Source organism: Dermacentor andersoni, chromosome 2 (assembly GCF_023375885.2).
Source record: "Dermacentor andersoni chromosome 2, qqDerAnde1_hic_scaffold, whole genome shotgun sequence".
Taxonomy (NCBI): Eukaryota; Metazoa; Arthropoda; class Arachnida; order Ixodida; family Ixodidae; genus Dermacentor; species Dermacentor andersoni.
Genome location: NC_092815.1, coordinates 227442359 through 227458427, shown reverse-complemented (window position 1 = coordinate 227458427; position 16069 = coordinate 227442359). Strand labels below are relative to the sequence as shown.

The window sequence follows — 16069 nt, the reverse complement described above, 5'->3', positions numbered from 1 at the left end:
ACCTATCTTACTACGATCAAGGCCAAAACGAGGCTTTAAGTTTTCCATTTTTCTACTCACTGTAAACGAGTGGAACCCTCTCCCTTTGACGTAACAACTGAGCTCAGAAGCGATCGAACATATTGTTCTTTAGGGCATTGTCGTATTTCCTGCTGCAATGGCTTGTTTTATGTACTTTTTTTCCCTACGCTCGTTACAATTTAAGCTGGTGGCTGTACTTGGCTTACCTCGTTCATGATTATATTTTTTATAATTTCTGCTTTAATTGGTGTTGTTGACTCCTTCACACATGATATTTTAATGTAAAAATCCTCTTTGGCGAGCTCCCAAGGCCTGGTACGCGAGAAGTGTAATGTCTTGGATCTGCAAAAAAATTCATAATTTGCAAAGTTTAACATTTAATTGTTATATAGCGTAAATGTAGAAGATGGATGGCTTTATAAGCCATAATATATGAATGAATGAGTTTATTTTTCTCCTGTTTACAACAGAAATGAAGCAGAAGCTAAAGCCCATGTGGCCTGACAAAGGCTTCTGCTCCCACAAGTCGGCACGCAGGCCGTACGCAGCAACGTGTATCATACAGACATACCGAAATCAACTGGAGTGTCGCGAGACAGAATGTTATTTTCGTGAAACAACATGTCTACAAGAAATATTAGAAAGCAACAGGATACTCAAAGTACGATACGTTTTGTTTCAGACCAACTACAACCTGAAAACAAAAGAAACAAAAGACTGACAATTTATTCTGCGGTTCTAATCAGGCAAACTCAAATTGTTAAGAATGAGAAAAGTTTTGTATGATTTATTCGAACATTCCATAATTTCATCTTCAAAATCACGTAGGCGATTTAGTAGTGAAGGTGCCTGGTAACTGAATAGTTGCTTTCCGCAATTGATTCTTATTTTTGGTGTTCCCATGTTATGTTGTCGAATGCTGTAATGCAGATTGGTGGGTACATTCAAGATGTAGTGTGATTTCTTTTGTTTAATGTATTACAGCAGCTTGTAATAATACACCTGGTTTGCCTTTAACATCGAACGTCTCATAAAAAATAGTGCGGTTTTAAAGTTTTGTACATGGCCATAATATCCCTCGAATGCACGTAACTCTTTTGCAGCACAATCAATTTATAATTTTTTTGCGAAGTAGTGCGCCAAATTAATATGCAGTAGGTTAATCTAGGATAAAAGAGTGCGTACTACAATGCACTTTTCAACCGTGTAGGAACCAGAGTACTCACTCTGTATAAGCAACCAACATTTTTGCTTAGTTCCATAGAAAGTTTGTCAATGTGCATGTTCCAGGCCAAATCCTCTTGCAACCACACTCCGAAAAATGTTTGACATTTTACCTGCTCCATCAGCCTATCTTCAAAAGGAATAGCCGCATTGCAGTTACGTGGTTTATTAGTAGGAGCAAATATCATATATTTTGTTTTGGAAGAATTAATTTGTAGCTTATTCTGTTGTAACCTGCAAGAGAGTTGTTTCAGGTAATTGTTAACTTTCGATTCGAGCTCTGTTATTGTAGCAGCTTTAAAGAATGTGTTAGTATTATCGGCACGCATAACTAATTCAGGATCCGGGGATGTCACACAGATCATTAATATATATTATAAACAGAAGAGGTCCAAGTACTGACCCTTGTGGAACACCTGGTATGATTTCCGCGTAAGATGAAACATGATTATTTATACTGGCACATTGAGAGCGATTGGTTAAGTAGGGTCGTAAAAGTTCCAATACGATACTTCGTACACCGCACTCTTCCAATTTGCTAATTAATGAACTGTGGCACACTGTATCAAAGGCTTTCCTAAAGTCTACAAATAAACCTAATGTATACATTCGATTTTGAATATTTGTTATTATATTGTTTGATATTAAGAAGAGCTGCTTCACAAGATTTATTTATTTTTTTGGAATCCGTACTGCATGCCACTCATTACATTATATTTACTGAAGAATGTTTGTAGTCTAACATTCAGGGCACTCTCGAACGCCTTTGACAGAACAGGTAAGACAGATATCGGCCGGAAATTTGTCATTAAATGTTTATCACCTCCTTTGTAAATAGGGCATACACGTGCTATTTTTAGACAATCAGGAAATGAACCGCTTTCAAACATTCTGTTTATGATTTGAACAAGGACAGGTGCAATTATATCCGCAATATATTTCATTGGTACTGGTTTCACTTCATCATACCCAGCAGAGACGTTTTTTTTACTTTAAACAGCAGCTGCACAACTTCAGCAGGTGTAACAGGTGTAAGTATCACTGAGTTGTAAGATGAATAACTGGGTAAATTATTTCAACCAATAAAATAAAATAAACAGAATACAAATATGAATGCATAGAGCTCGATAGAAAATTCATAGGAAAGCTTATAGTAGGGATGCACCAACTGAATTTTGGCGTGGGCCAACTTGAAATTTGAGCGTGGATCAACAAAATTTTTGGGGTGGGCCGATTTGAAATTTTGGGGTGGGCCAACTGGAAAAGTGCGGGAGGGCCAACTTCAATTTCTGGATGAGCCAAGACGGCATTTGGAGGTGGGTCAACTTAAATTTGAGAACTGGCCATCTTAAAATTTGGCGGTGGGCCACCGACAATTTGGGGATCGACCAACTTTAAATTTGGGGGTGGGCCGACTTAAGTTTGGGGATCGGCCAACTTGAAACGTGGGGTGGCCCAAGTTAAGTTTGGTTGTGGGCCAACTGGAAATATCGTGGTTCGTCATCTGAAATTTTGAGGTAGGCTTACACATGCTTAGACAACTCCAGTGGAGTTTCTACATTTTGTTTAATGCGTAAGCATTTTTAATGAGTACACTAGCTCTGTCAACAAAAACTAATGCTTTTTATCTGCACAAAAACGCGTAATTCGCGAAGTTAACTCCTGTAATCGTTATAATAGTGTGAACGTAGATTATTTGTAGCTGTATAAGGGATAACAAACAATTTAAATCAATAAAATAAAGCTTAGAAAGAATACCCATAGGGGAACTAAGAGCTCCATAGAAAATGCACGGGGAAGTGTATAGTCGGGGTGGGCCAAATGAAATTTTCGGGTTGACCTAGTTCAAATATTGTGGTGGGCCAATTTGAAATTTGGCGGGTGGGCCATATGAAAGTTGCGGGTGGGCCAGCATTAAATTTGGATGTGGACCAAGTGAAATTTGGAAGAGGGTGAAATTGAAATTTAGGGGTAAGCAAACTTGAAATTTGGGGATGGACCTACTTCAAATTTAGACGTGGGCAAACTTAAGTTTCAGGTTGAGCCGACCGAAATTTTGGGCTTGACCAACTTAAAATTTTGGTGTTGGTCAAACTTACGCACACTTAGACAACTCCAGTGAAGCTTCTGCATTTCGTTTTTGTTGCTGTATTTAGATTACAGTGTACTTGATCTAAATTTATTGTATAAGTTCTCTAGCTATTAACATTCCTCGTGAAGGCCGAAATATGGAATGGAATATTATATAGATAAATAAATAAATAAATAAATAAATAAATAAATAAATAAATAAATAAATAGTATTGTTTATCTGCTCTTTTCACATGCAGGCGCAGATGATACCGTCTCCTTCGAAGGTTCAGGAAATAGGCCCCCACCTAGCTCTCCCCAGGCCTGCAGTAAGTATACCATTGTTCTGAACAGTTACTTCAGTCAGAAAATCTTCAACGAATGCAGCCACGCAATGACTTTATTGATGTTGATTTGACGATATGGGATTTCAATGCTGCAGCAGCCGTGCAAGCTATAATGCGCCAAGCACAATTCATTATTAAGGTACATTGATAATAAAGCGAGAGATTGATGTTTGGTTGGCTGGCTGTGAATTTCATCAAACTATTGGTCGGTTTTACCATCCTAAAGTAGCGGCACAGGTGCTATGAAAGACGGCTTACTGCAGGGCTCCATGTAGACTTCTTATTCCCACACCTGTAGTTTTTCACCGTACATGCAGTAATCGGTACACGAACGTTTTACCGTTCATATCCCTTCGACTCCGGCTCCCGCGGCCATGTACACTGCGAAACACTGTATCCAATACAGCAGCCACCGGGCTTTCAATTTCAATAAGCAACATGCGCACAGCCGGTATTTGACCAGCCACAAGCGATGAAGGAGCACCATTCATTGCTTGCCTATGGCTTCACCGATTACTATTCGTTCTACCAAGGTCACTTGAGTCGAACTTTGGGTATTGACTCTCCTAGAGGAAGTTGGGGAAGTGGGGCAAGGGGGTGGCACTGAAGGCTTGAGCATGTCGTTTGTGGTAACTGAATGCCGGAAATTTCGCGCATACGCATGTGAACTACAGCATGACTTCGTTTTGTTTACTGCACTGTACTGACAGAGGAAATTAACGAAGGGGATGGACTTCATATGCAACTTTTTCTAAATTCGCCAAGGCACACCTTGTCTTGAAAATAACATAGGCTTCATTTGCGTTTAACATTTTCTGTAACATCATAAAATGCACTTACCTTGAGAATAGGCTTGCTAAGAGAGCCAAAAACGCAACCAGGCAGTTCTTCCTGCCAGCTTGCCAGGAGGTCACGAATCTCGAGGGAGCGTGTTCCACCATACTTTATCGTTGCATCTGTAAAAATTGCCTAAAGTTGTTCTCTGGAGTAGCAAAAAATTGAATTCAGAGTTTCAAGAACCTTTACTGAAGCACAAAGGCTAAAATACTATCACGTTGTAGTAACGGTGCGAAACAAAGTAGCAAAAGCGTAAATCACGAAACTAACTCTTCATTGGGCGAATTGGGGCCCAGAAAAGCAAGTGACGCTTAATGCATGATAATATCGTCGAGCACAGTTCGCGATCGTTGAAAATTGGATCTGCAGGTCAAGTGTGTCGGCTTTTATGCATTACTCGTCGAAGGTTCCAGCATCAGCATAATGGCTGGTGCCCGCGTACATTCACAAAGTGCTAGACAATTCATGTCGCACATACAATCTCAATACACCGGTTTGACGAACATAGAGAACAGAAAGAATCAACGATAACATTGGAGAAAGTTCTAATTCATGTAGGTCCTTCTTGCGGTGTGCCATAACTGAAATTTCCTAGCACGTGAAAGTGGTGGCCGTGAAATGCATGAACAAATAATTCACAACTCCTTAAAGAATTAACAAAGCTTTGTTTGTCTCAGCTCATTTTGTATCCCAGTTTAGCGATCATTTAAACCTCTGCACAGTGTTCTAGTGCACCAATTTCTACTTTCTGCATGCCTCACATGTTGGTACGTCTAAACGTTAATATAAATATCCTATGAAATTTTTTTGATTATGTTGTATTTGTTCAAACAACCTGGCCACGTGCACTGTGTGACAACTCTAGGCCGTACCGCGGCTCTCGGCCTTGCCTTTACGGCAATATGAAAAACTTCATAGGAGCCGGCCATTGTACACGCGCACTGCTGGACAAGTGCGTCCATTATTGTTGAATTGCAATGGCAGATCGCTAGCGCTCGGCCAGATCATGAACGGAGCGCGTCGTTCCGACTGTGATCGCTCTCGTCAAATCTGCGAATGGAATGCGTACGTTTGCACGGGAGCACTTAGTACAGGGAAATCAAGCGAGAGGGCGCTAGACTAGAAGTGGGTCGCGTAGGCCTCATCACCATCACCACAATCATCTAAATCATCCCGGAATTCCGTGCATTTGCTTTTCTTCCGTGACGGAAGAATCGTCACTGGACGATTCGAACTTATAGTGCCTGAATCTGAACTGTCACTATTCAGGAGCAGGAACCAAAACGCACGGTGCGACGTAGCGTCCCTGTTTTCTATGTCATCCATACCTGCCCGCGAGCACAAAAAGGCGACCGTGACAGGAAGCGAAGGTGGGTGAAGGAAGTACGTCACGCGGACTTCCTGTCAAATCTGCTGATTTCGGCGGAGCAAATATTTTTGCTCTGCAGAGCGATACGGAATCAGTTTCTGGTCCCAATCTCCTATTGCAACACAACTCACGCCCTCATTCTGTCATTGGAATAAGATTGCTCCCTAAGAGCAGAAAAACTTGATCTGGATCTATCATTGGAATTCAACATAACTTTCAAGTAGCCAACGTCATCAGTTTAAAGCTGATTGTAGTATCTCAGTTTCTGTTTGCCCTTACACGCCGCCAGTGGCGCCAGTGTTGTCACCTGTATATATACATGCCTCTGAATAAAGAGTGCTAGTTTCGTTGCGGCCGTGACTGTATTCGTGGTTCATCTGTGGCTACCGCCGAAATACAACAATGGCGACGATGATGGGATCTTTTTGAGGGGCGTAACCGCACCTGCAACTTTACTACGTTTACGCCATGAGCTGTATCGGGCTCGCTCCGCCGCCCCCATTCTTGCCGGTACCCGGCCGTCCCCCTGTTCCCTGGCCGCAATGGTGCCGGATGTTCGAGAAGTTCCTGCTGGCATCAGGAGCATCCAACTTCAAGCCCGAACGTCGCAAGGCCCTGCTGATACACAGCCTCGGCGTTGAGGGTCAACATGTCTTCTCCAGCCTACTGCTTACGTTGGATGCCGCCCAGAGTGGTGAGTCAGCTGCCGGCGGTAAACGTAGTAAGGATAGCGGGGGCGCCGCTCAGCCTTCCGTTTATGACGAAGCTATCGAAACCCTAAATCAACATTTCACAAGCACAAGCAATGTCGTCGCGGAAAGGCATTGGTTTCGCCGTCGTATGCAACAACCGGGGAAGTCTGTACAGGAGGATGTTGCTGTACTACGTGCTCTCGCGGTAGCACGTTCTTATGTGTCTCTGGAAGACTCACTTCGTGACCAGCGTGGAAGGGGTCGCGTCCCAGCACCTTCGCGAACGCCTTTTTCTTGAGGGCTCGACCCTCCCGTTCCCCCGAGCGGTGGCATTAGCTTCACAAGTCGAACAGGCCAGTGAGGACATTCGAGAATTTGCTTCCGGCAATGTGCAGCGCATATCAGGGCACTCTCGCTTGGCGCTATGCGACCATAGAAGCACTGGAACGCGCCACCTTCCGCGTAACCATGCGCCCCTGCGTGAACCTCGTACCGAGGCGAGCCTGCAGCACGACAGCCGCCAACCTGCCTCGTATCTGCGCCCATACAACTCGTCCTCTCACTGCTATCGTTGTGGTTCGCGCCAGCACCGTGCCGCACCACCCCGCTGCCCAGCCCAAGGTCAACGTTGCTATCATTGTGGTCTCATTGGTCACTTCAGCGCGGTATGCAACAAGAAGTGACGGGCCGTTGCGGTTCGTGAGCTTAGCGAACAGAGATTGCCCAACAATGAAACCTTGCCCGACAGTGAAACTGACAATGTAGCTGTGAGCATTCTATGTGTGACCGCGTCGGGCCGCGCCGGAATTCTAGTCGAGGTAGCAGTTGGTCACGCGAATTTAACATTCCTTATCGACTCGGGATCTTCAGTCTCCATTCTAGTGGGGGATCTTTTTGATAAACATTTTGCCGAACAGGTGCTGCTGTCCGCGCCCCGTGTGCAACTGTTAGATTATAAAAAAAGCCTATTCCAGTGCGAGGATGCTTTCTTTCTAAAGTCGCATACAAGGAACGTGAGGCGTCAATTCTGTTCTACGTTGTCTCGCAAGGTACATAGCTTCTGGGTGCTGTTCTCCAGCAGGTTGATGGCCACATGCTGTGAACTGTTGCCGTTGCTTCACGCACACTTTCACCTGCAGCGAAGAAATACGGAGTTGGAGAGCATGAAGCGCAGGCGTGTGTTTGGGCCTGTGAGCATTGGAATACGTACTTGTGGGGACGGCATTTCACGTTGCGCACGGACCACCAAGCTTTGGTTTCGCTGGTCTCTTCTCAAGGCACTGGGCGCCGCCCCCTTCGCATTGCACGCTGGTCCGAACGGCTGCTTCGCTACAATTATACAGTAGAGTATCGGAAGGGGTCTCAAAACCAGGTGGCGGATGCCCTTTCCCGCCTTCCAGTTCCGTCTCCGCAGGAAAATGTCTCATTTGATGAAGTTGTGTCTTTTGTTGAGTTACCGTGCCTCACTAAAGAGCAGTTTCAACAGGCCCTTCGTGATGACTGCATGTTAGAACAAGTCAAGATCTATGTCGGCACATCTTGGCCTGCACATAATACGCTCTCTGGCGAACTTCAGCCTTTCTTCTTGGTACGTGGAGAATTGTCCGTCGTTGATAACCTGCTCCTGCGCGGCGAACGAATCGTCGTTCCCTTGTCTCTCACACCGCAGGTAATCGCTGCTGCCCATGAAGCTCACCCTGGTATATTTCGAACGAAATCTCGGCTACGAGAACGGTACTGGTGGCCAGGCATGGACAAGCAAGTGGAGCTTTCCATCCAGAACTGCAGCATATGCCAGATGGCTGACAAAAGTACCAAGACTGCTGCTACCCCCTTGCAGCCAGTACCCCTGCCAGAGCGTCCATGGCAGAAGCTTGCTGTTGACATCGTCGGCCCTATAGAGAGAGCCCCACATGACTGCAGATACGCCATTATGCTCATGGACTGTTTTTCCAAATGGCCAGATGTTAAATTCTGCGGTGAAGTATCCTCCCGCACCGTCAAACTTTTTGCTTCACGTGTTCACCCGTGAAGGCTATCCGGACGTGTTGGTCTGCGACAACGGGCCCCAGTTCTCATCCACGGAGTTCATTAGGTTCCTCAAAGATCGCGCCATCCGCCTTGTGCACTCTTCCGTTTACTACCCCCAAGCGAACGGACTTGTCGAGCGGTTTCACCGGGTCTTCAAGAATTTTGTGCAATTTGCTATGCTGGAACAGCGTCCGATTCGCCAAGGGGTAACAGAGTATTTGGGCATATATCGCTGCACGCCACATGCCACTACGATAGTTGCACCGTCTGTTTTCCTACACGGACGGCGACCGAGAACACACCTTGACGCTGTGGGTCACCGGTCACCAGCTTTGTTCAGCGATCCTCTTTCCGAACTTCATCGTCTGCGCCAACCAGTTAAGAGCAAGCAAGATTACAGCAAAGAGTACACAGACCATCTCTAGGCCGCGCAGAAGACAACAGTGTCTGTTGGTGATTACGTTACAATTAATAGCCTGGTATATAGATTAAGGGAGACTTCGCGTTTAGCCACCCGAGAAAGGTAATCCGTCAACAAGGTCCATCAACGTTTCGGCTTGATGATGGACGAACCTAGAACGCGTCAAAGCTATCCAGGGTACCTGTAGCTTCAGCCACATGGAATCTGCAGCATAATGCCGTTTCCGAACCCGTGACTCCATCGTCGGCATCTCAGCAATCCAACGGTTACGCCTCAACAGCTCGACCTGAAACCTAACCAGCTACGTCCACGCTATGAGCTCCAGCGTCAGCTGAGTCGGATGACCGTGTGCTTCAACGTCGGGTCCAACCACCGAGCAACAGAAGGTCTCCAGATCGATACCGGGACCACATGTCGCTTGTTTGCTAGGTGCAGACGGGTGCAGTGTCAGAACTTGAGTGCTGCACGAACTATGTGCAGATGGCTGTGTGTCTCTGCTAGCAATTTGTCGTTGTTTGCTTTGTCTTTTTGGCGTTGCTTGTCCTAGGCCATACAGCATTATTAGTGATGAGCACATGACATGTACGGTTGAAGATATTTGTATTTAATTGCAAATACTGCATATATTGACACGTGTACTTATCTTTATCGGGCAACTACGTTTGGCCGCCTAACAAATTTAATCGCACAGCGTGGGACGCGCCTGCATGTATCCGAAGTTTCTGGAAAGTTATCGATGCTTCTATCCGCTGTCTGTTGTCGCCGAACGTTATGTTATCTGATTTCATCACCTGACGCGAATGGTGTAGAACTTTGTGGAAGGCACGCGGGTCCGAACGATTAGTCTTGAACATTCGACGGCTGTTCTTTAAAAGCCGACGCGCTTGACCCGCAGATCAGATTTTCGACGATCACCGACCGTGTTCGCCGCTATCGTTGTTCTATAAGTGTAGCCTGTTTTGTGGGCACAGGTTCGCCCAATAAATGCTAGTTTTGTCTTTCACCGTATTTGCTACTGTGTTCTTCAACATCACCACCACGTGACATCTGGTGGAGGTGCTTTTCATTCATGTACCGGACGCTCCCGACAAGCCGTGATCCAAGCCCGGACCACAAAGAGAACACCAACGTAGTCCCGGAGCATCGAGCAAGCCGCCGTCTTCAAAAGCTGCCCCCGGAGCACGAACTTCTGCCTGAGAAGACCAAGAAGATTGTGGCCAAGGCAACCCCAACGGCAGCCCCACGTCCCCCATCGCGCTGCAGCAGCCCAGGGAACCTCCGACGTTCCGCGGATCAACATTCGAGGACCCGGAAACCGGGCTCGAGACCTATGAGAGGGTCGCTATGTTTAACAGCAGGGACAGCGACGACAAGCTGCGGCATGTCTATTTCGCACTGGAAGACGCCGCCAGGACTTGGTTCGAGAATCGAGAAGCCACCTTAACGACGTGGGACCTGTTCCGAAGCGGCTTCTTGCAAACGTTTACATGCGTCGTGCAAAAAGACCGAGCCCAAGCACTACTAGAAACCAGAGTGCAGCTGCCAAACGAGACGATCGCGATCTTCACGGAGGAGATGGCCCGTCTTTTCCGGCACGCCGACCCGGAAATGTCAGAGGAGAAAAAAGTCCGCTTCCTGATGCAGGGCGTCAAGCAAGAACTCTTCGCAGGACTTATTCGCAACCCGCGGAAGACCGTAGCTGAGTTTTCTGCAGAAGCATCGACGATCGAGGAAACTCTGGAGATGCGCACCCGGCAATATAACCGCCAGGGGCTCACGCCGCAGTACGCTATCCAAGGACTGGATTCCGACGACCTTCAGGAGACTATCAGGGCCATTGTGCGTGAAGAACTGCGCAAGGTCCTGCCTTCGTCGCAGCCCCAAGTGGCTTCATCGCCGACATCGTGAAAGAAGAGGTGCACCGATCGCTTGGAGTTCCCGAGCTGCAACCATAATTACCGCAGCCCCAGCCAGAAGCGATGACATACGCCGCCGTCGCATGCCGTCAAGGTCCCCCTCCGTGACCACGCCAAGGCCTTGCAACGACGCAATTCCGTCGTCCGCCGCCAGCACGCCCACCCGTCGCCCAGCGCACCTACGCGAGGAAGACGGCCGCCCGCTCTGCTCTCACTGCGGTGAAGCCGGCCATGTGTATCGCCGATGCCCATACCGGGAGATGGGACTGCGAGGTTTCGCCGTCAACGCTCCGCGCCCGCAGCAAGGTGAACGCCCTCGCAATATCGCCGACTACCTCGCCGCTACTCAGTGGAGCTCTCGACGACCGTCGCGTTCGCCATCACCAGGCCGCTACCTCTCGCCGCAGCGCCTACCATACACTGGCCCGGCCCGGGGCCGGTCAGCGAGCCCATATTCGGAAAACTAAAAGCAGCAACCGATGGAGGTGCGGTTGCTGTTCGTCGAACTGACGAAGATCCTCCGCCGCCGACGAAGACGACGAAGAAACCATCTCGACGACCTAATGACGACACGCCGCCGTCCCGACGAAGTCAGGAAGCCGAGACTACACCGACGAAAGACGGCTTGACGACGCGACGTTCCAGCTTCAGTTGAACGCGACGCAGCCGTGATCCGACGCCAAGACACAACTGCAACGCCAGACAAAGAACCACCGACCTCGACGTACTTCTCGACGGCCACGCAGTCACTGCCTTATTCGACACGGGGGCCGATTACTCCGTAATGACTGGACACATCGCCGCCCAGTTGAAGAAGGTTATGACTGCATGGGAGGGCCCTCAAATTCGGACCGCTGGAGGACACCTCATTACGCCGACTGGAATCTGCACGGCAAGAATATCCGTTCATGACCGGACTTACCCTGCCACCTTCGTTATCTTCCAACAGTGTTCACGAGACATCATTCTCGGCATGGACTTCCTGAACCAACACGGCGCAGTCATAGACGTCATTGAAGTCAAAATCGATAACGCTGTCGGAAGATCAAGCGATACCGCCGGAGAGCCCTCGTAGTCACCACGCCTTGAGTGTTCTCGAAGGTCAAGTGAGCATCCCACCTCGCTCGAGGATTGTTATTTCGGTCGGCACAGAAACACACGCTGACGTAGAAGGCGTCATCGAAGGCGACCAACGTCTACTACTAGACCGTGAAATTTGCGTCGCAAGAGGGATCGCTCGACTGCATGGAGGGAAAACTGAAGTGTTGCTGACAAACTTCAGCCAAGAGTTCAAGCAGATCAACAAGGGCACGACGATCGCCTACGTCGAGGAAATTCTGGAAACCAGTAATGCGTTTGTCCTCTCGGATTCCGCCACATCTACCGCGACGACGATGGTTCCCGAACCAGACTACGACATTATTCCAAGTCTCCCCGTGATTAAGCAACAGCAGCTCAGAAGTCTGCTCCGACGATACAAAGGCTGCTTTTCGACGTCATCGAGGATTCGACAAACACCAGTCGCCAAGCATCGCATAATCACCGAGGAGTGCGCTCGACCACTCCGCCAGAGCCCTTACCGAGGTTCGCCGCGAGAACACGAAGCTATAAGAGAACAAGTCGACGAAATGCTGCGCGACGTCATCCAGCCGTCGAAAAGCCCGTGGGCATCCCCTGTGGTCCTGGTAAAGAAAAAGGACGGAACCCTACGTTTCTGCGTCGATTATCGTCGTCTGAACAAAAGCGCGAAGAAGGACGTATATCCTCTCCCACGAATAGACGACGCATTGGATCGACTCTGCAACGCTAAATACTTCTCGTCGATGGACCTCAAGTCTGGCTATTGGCAAATAGAAGTCGACGAAAGAGATCTCGAAAAGACGGCCTTCATCACCCCAGACGGCCTCTACGATTTCAAGGTTATGTCATTCGAACTGTGCTCGGCGCCTGCAACGTTCCAGCGCGTCATGGACACGGTGTTAGCAGGATTGAAGTGGCAGACCTGTCTCGTTTATTTGGATGACGTCGTCGTCTTCGCCGGAAATTTCGACGATCACCTCAGGCGGCTTGCGAAAGTACTAGAGGCCATCAAATCGTCAGGGCTTACTCTGAAGCCGGAAGAATGCCGCTTCGCTTACGATGAGCTTCTGTTCCTAGGCCACGTAATCAGCAAATCTGGTGTCCGTCCAGACCCGCAAAAGACAGCTGTCATCGCACAGTTCCCGCAACCCATCAACAAGAAGGCAGTGCGTAGATTCCTTGGTATGTGTGCCTACTACAGGCGCTTTGTCAAGGACTTTTCACGCATCGCCGAGCCGTTGGCACGTCTAACTAAATGTGATGTTGGGTTTAAGTGGGAAACGCCGCACGCCGACGCATTTGAAGAACTCAAACGACGCGTGCAGTCGCCGCCGGTACTTGCGCACTTCGACGAGTACGCCGATACAGAGATCCATACTGACGCCAGTAGCCTAGGCCTCGGTGCCGTTCTAGTCCAGAGAAGAAACAGAGTCGAACAGGTGATAGCTTACGCTAGCCGGTCGCTGTGAAAAGCGGGAGGCAACTATTCTACTACCGAAAAGGAATGCCTCGCCATTGTTTGGGCTACAGCTAAATTTCGCCCTTATCTTTATGGCAGGCCATTCAAAGTCGTCAGTGACCATCACGCGTTGTGTTGGCTAGCGAATATAAAGGATCCTTCAGGACGACTGGCGCGGTGGAGCCTCAGACTACAAGAATACGACATCACTGTAATCTACAAGTCCGAACGAAAACACTCCGATGCTGATTGCCTATCACGCGCACCCATTGACCCGCCGCCGCAAGATGACGAGAATAACGACGCCTTCCTTGGAATGATAAGCGCGGAAGACTTCGCTGAACAGCAACGGGCGGACCCGGAGCTAAAAGGCGTCGTCGAATATTTGGAAGGGCACACCGACGTTGTCCCCAAGGCATTTAAGCGCGGATTATCTTCCTTCACGCTTCAAAACAATCTACTCGTGAAGAAGAACTTCTCACCAGTCCGCGCTAATTACCTCCTTGTTGTCCCGTCAGGACTTTGTCCAGAAGTATTGCACGCCCTACATGACGATCTGACTGCTGGACTCCTCGGATTTTCCCGGACACTATAAAGCATACAAGAAAAGTATCATTGGCCGCGCCTGACCGCCGACGTCGCCCGTTATGTCAGAACATGCCGAGACTGTCAGCGACGCAAGACACCGCCGACAAGGCCAGCCGGATTACTACAGCCAATCGAGCCTCCTTGCCGACCATTCCAGCAGATCGGAATGGACTTGCTGGGACCCTTTGCGACGTCAATAACCAGAAATATGTGGATCGTCGTGGCGACGGACTACCTCACCAGCTTCGCTGAAACAAAAGCACTGCCGAAAGGTAGCGCAGCCGAAGTGGCGAAATTCTTTGTCGAAAACATTCTGCTGCGACATGGCGCCCCAGAAGTCCTCATCGCTGACCGAAGAACGGCCTTTACAGCGGAGCTCACCCAAGCGATTCTGAAATACAGTCAGACAAGGCACAGGAGGACAACGGCCTACCACCCGCAGACGAATGGTCTTACGGAGCGGCTGAATAAGACCCTCGCTGACATGCTAGCGATGTACGTCGACGTCGAAGACAAGACCTTGGATGCCATCCTGCCGGACGTAACCTTCGCTTACAACACGGCGGTGTAAGAAACAACACAGATCACGCCGTTCAAGCTGGTCTACGGCAGGAACCCGATGACGACGCTCGATGCCATGCTGCCGCACGTCACTGGTGAGGAGAACCTTGACGTCGCTACCTACCTCCAGCGCGACGAAGAAGCCCGACAACTCGCCCGCCTACGGATCAAGAACGAGCAGCGTACCGACAGCCGACACTACAACCTCCGACGACGCTTCGTCGAGTACCAGCCCGCTGACCGTGTTTGGGTTTGGACGCCTATACGCCGACGAGGACTTAGCGAGAAGCTCTTGCGTCGCTATTTCGGACCGTACAAGATCATCCGACGTATTGGCGCACTGGACTATGAGGCCGTGCCAGACGGCCTTTCGCTGTCACAGCGGTGCCGCTCACGACCTGAAATTGTCCACGTTGTGCGACTCAAGCCGTACTACCAGCGTTGATGAACTTTGGGACTTCGCGTAACTGACCTTTGAACTTTGTTCCTTTTCGTTGTTTTGTTACTTATATTGAATAAGTGTCCTTTTGTGTTTCACTCTCTTATATTTGTAGCATCGGGACGATGCTTTTTAAGAGGGGGGTATTGACCCGTGTACTTGTCTTTATCGGGCAACCACGTTTCGCCGCCTAACAAATGTAATCGCACAGCGTGGGACGCGCCTGCATGTATCCGAAGTTTCTGGAAAGTTATCGATGCTTCTATCCGCTGTCTGTTGTTGCCGAACCTTATGTTATCTGATTTCATCACCTGACGCGAATGGTGTAGAACTTTGTGGAAGGCACGCGGGTCCGAACGATTAGTCTGGAACATTCGACGGCGGTTCTTTAAAAGCCGGCGCGCTTGACCCGCTGATCAGATTTTCGACGATCGCCGACCGTGTTCGCCGCTATCGTTGTGCTTTAAGTGTAGCCTGTTTTTGCGGGCACAGGTTCGCCCAATAAAAGTTTGTTTTGTCTTTCACAGTATTTGCTACTGTGTTCTTCAACATCACCACCACGTGACAATATGTATAGCAATACTAATCTATTAATTATAAGTTACATTGTTCTTTTAAGGAGGGGAATATGTAGTATCTCAGTTTCTGTTTGCCCTTACACGCCGCCAGGGGCGCCAGTGTTTTCACCTGTATACATACATGCCTCTGAATAAAGAGTGCTAGTTCCATTGCGGCCGTGACTGTATTCGTGGTTCACTTGCGGCTACCGTCGAAATACAACACTGATCAAGGCTGCACTTAGCTTAAAGCGTGTATGCGTTCCATTGGCGTCCAGTGAAACGGGAACGGCGGAGCGCGTGGCCGAAGCATCACTGAAGGTGTTGATGACCTCGTATCGCGCACGAGTCCAGACCATCTCGGTTTCGAGCTTAGCGAGCCACAGGGCCACGTCGCCTCGCGTACTCTAGCGCGCCGCTGCGCACGCACTCAAGCCGAAAAACAGGGCACCCAGCG

General features: G+C 48.8%; 1 long non-coding RNA gene across 1 annotated transcript in view; it reads left to right on the top strand.

Moving 5' to 3' along the window:
- Positions 1-3418: 3418 nt before the first annotated feature.
- Positions 3419-16069, top strand: part of LOC126539824 (uncharacterized) — a 141088-nt gene continuing 128437 nt past the window's right edge. Inside the window, exon 1 of the long non-coding RNA XR_008614366.1 lies at positions 3419-3644. This is a non-coding gene — a long non-coding RNA (uncharacterized lncRNA). The remainder of the gene's footprint in view (positions 3645-16069) is intronic.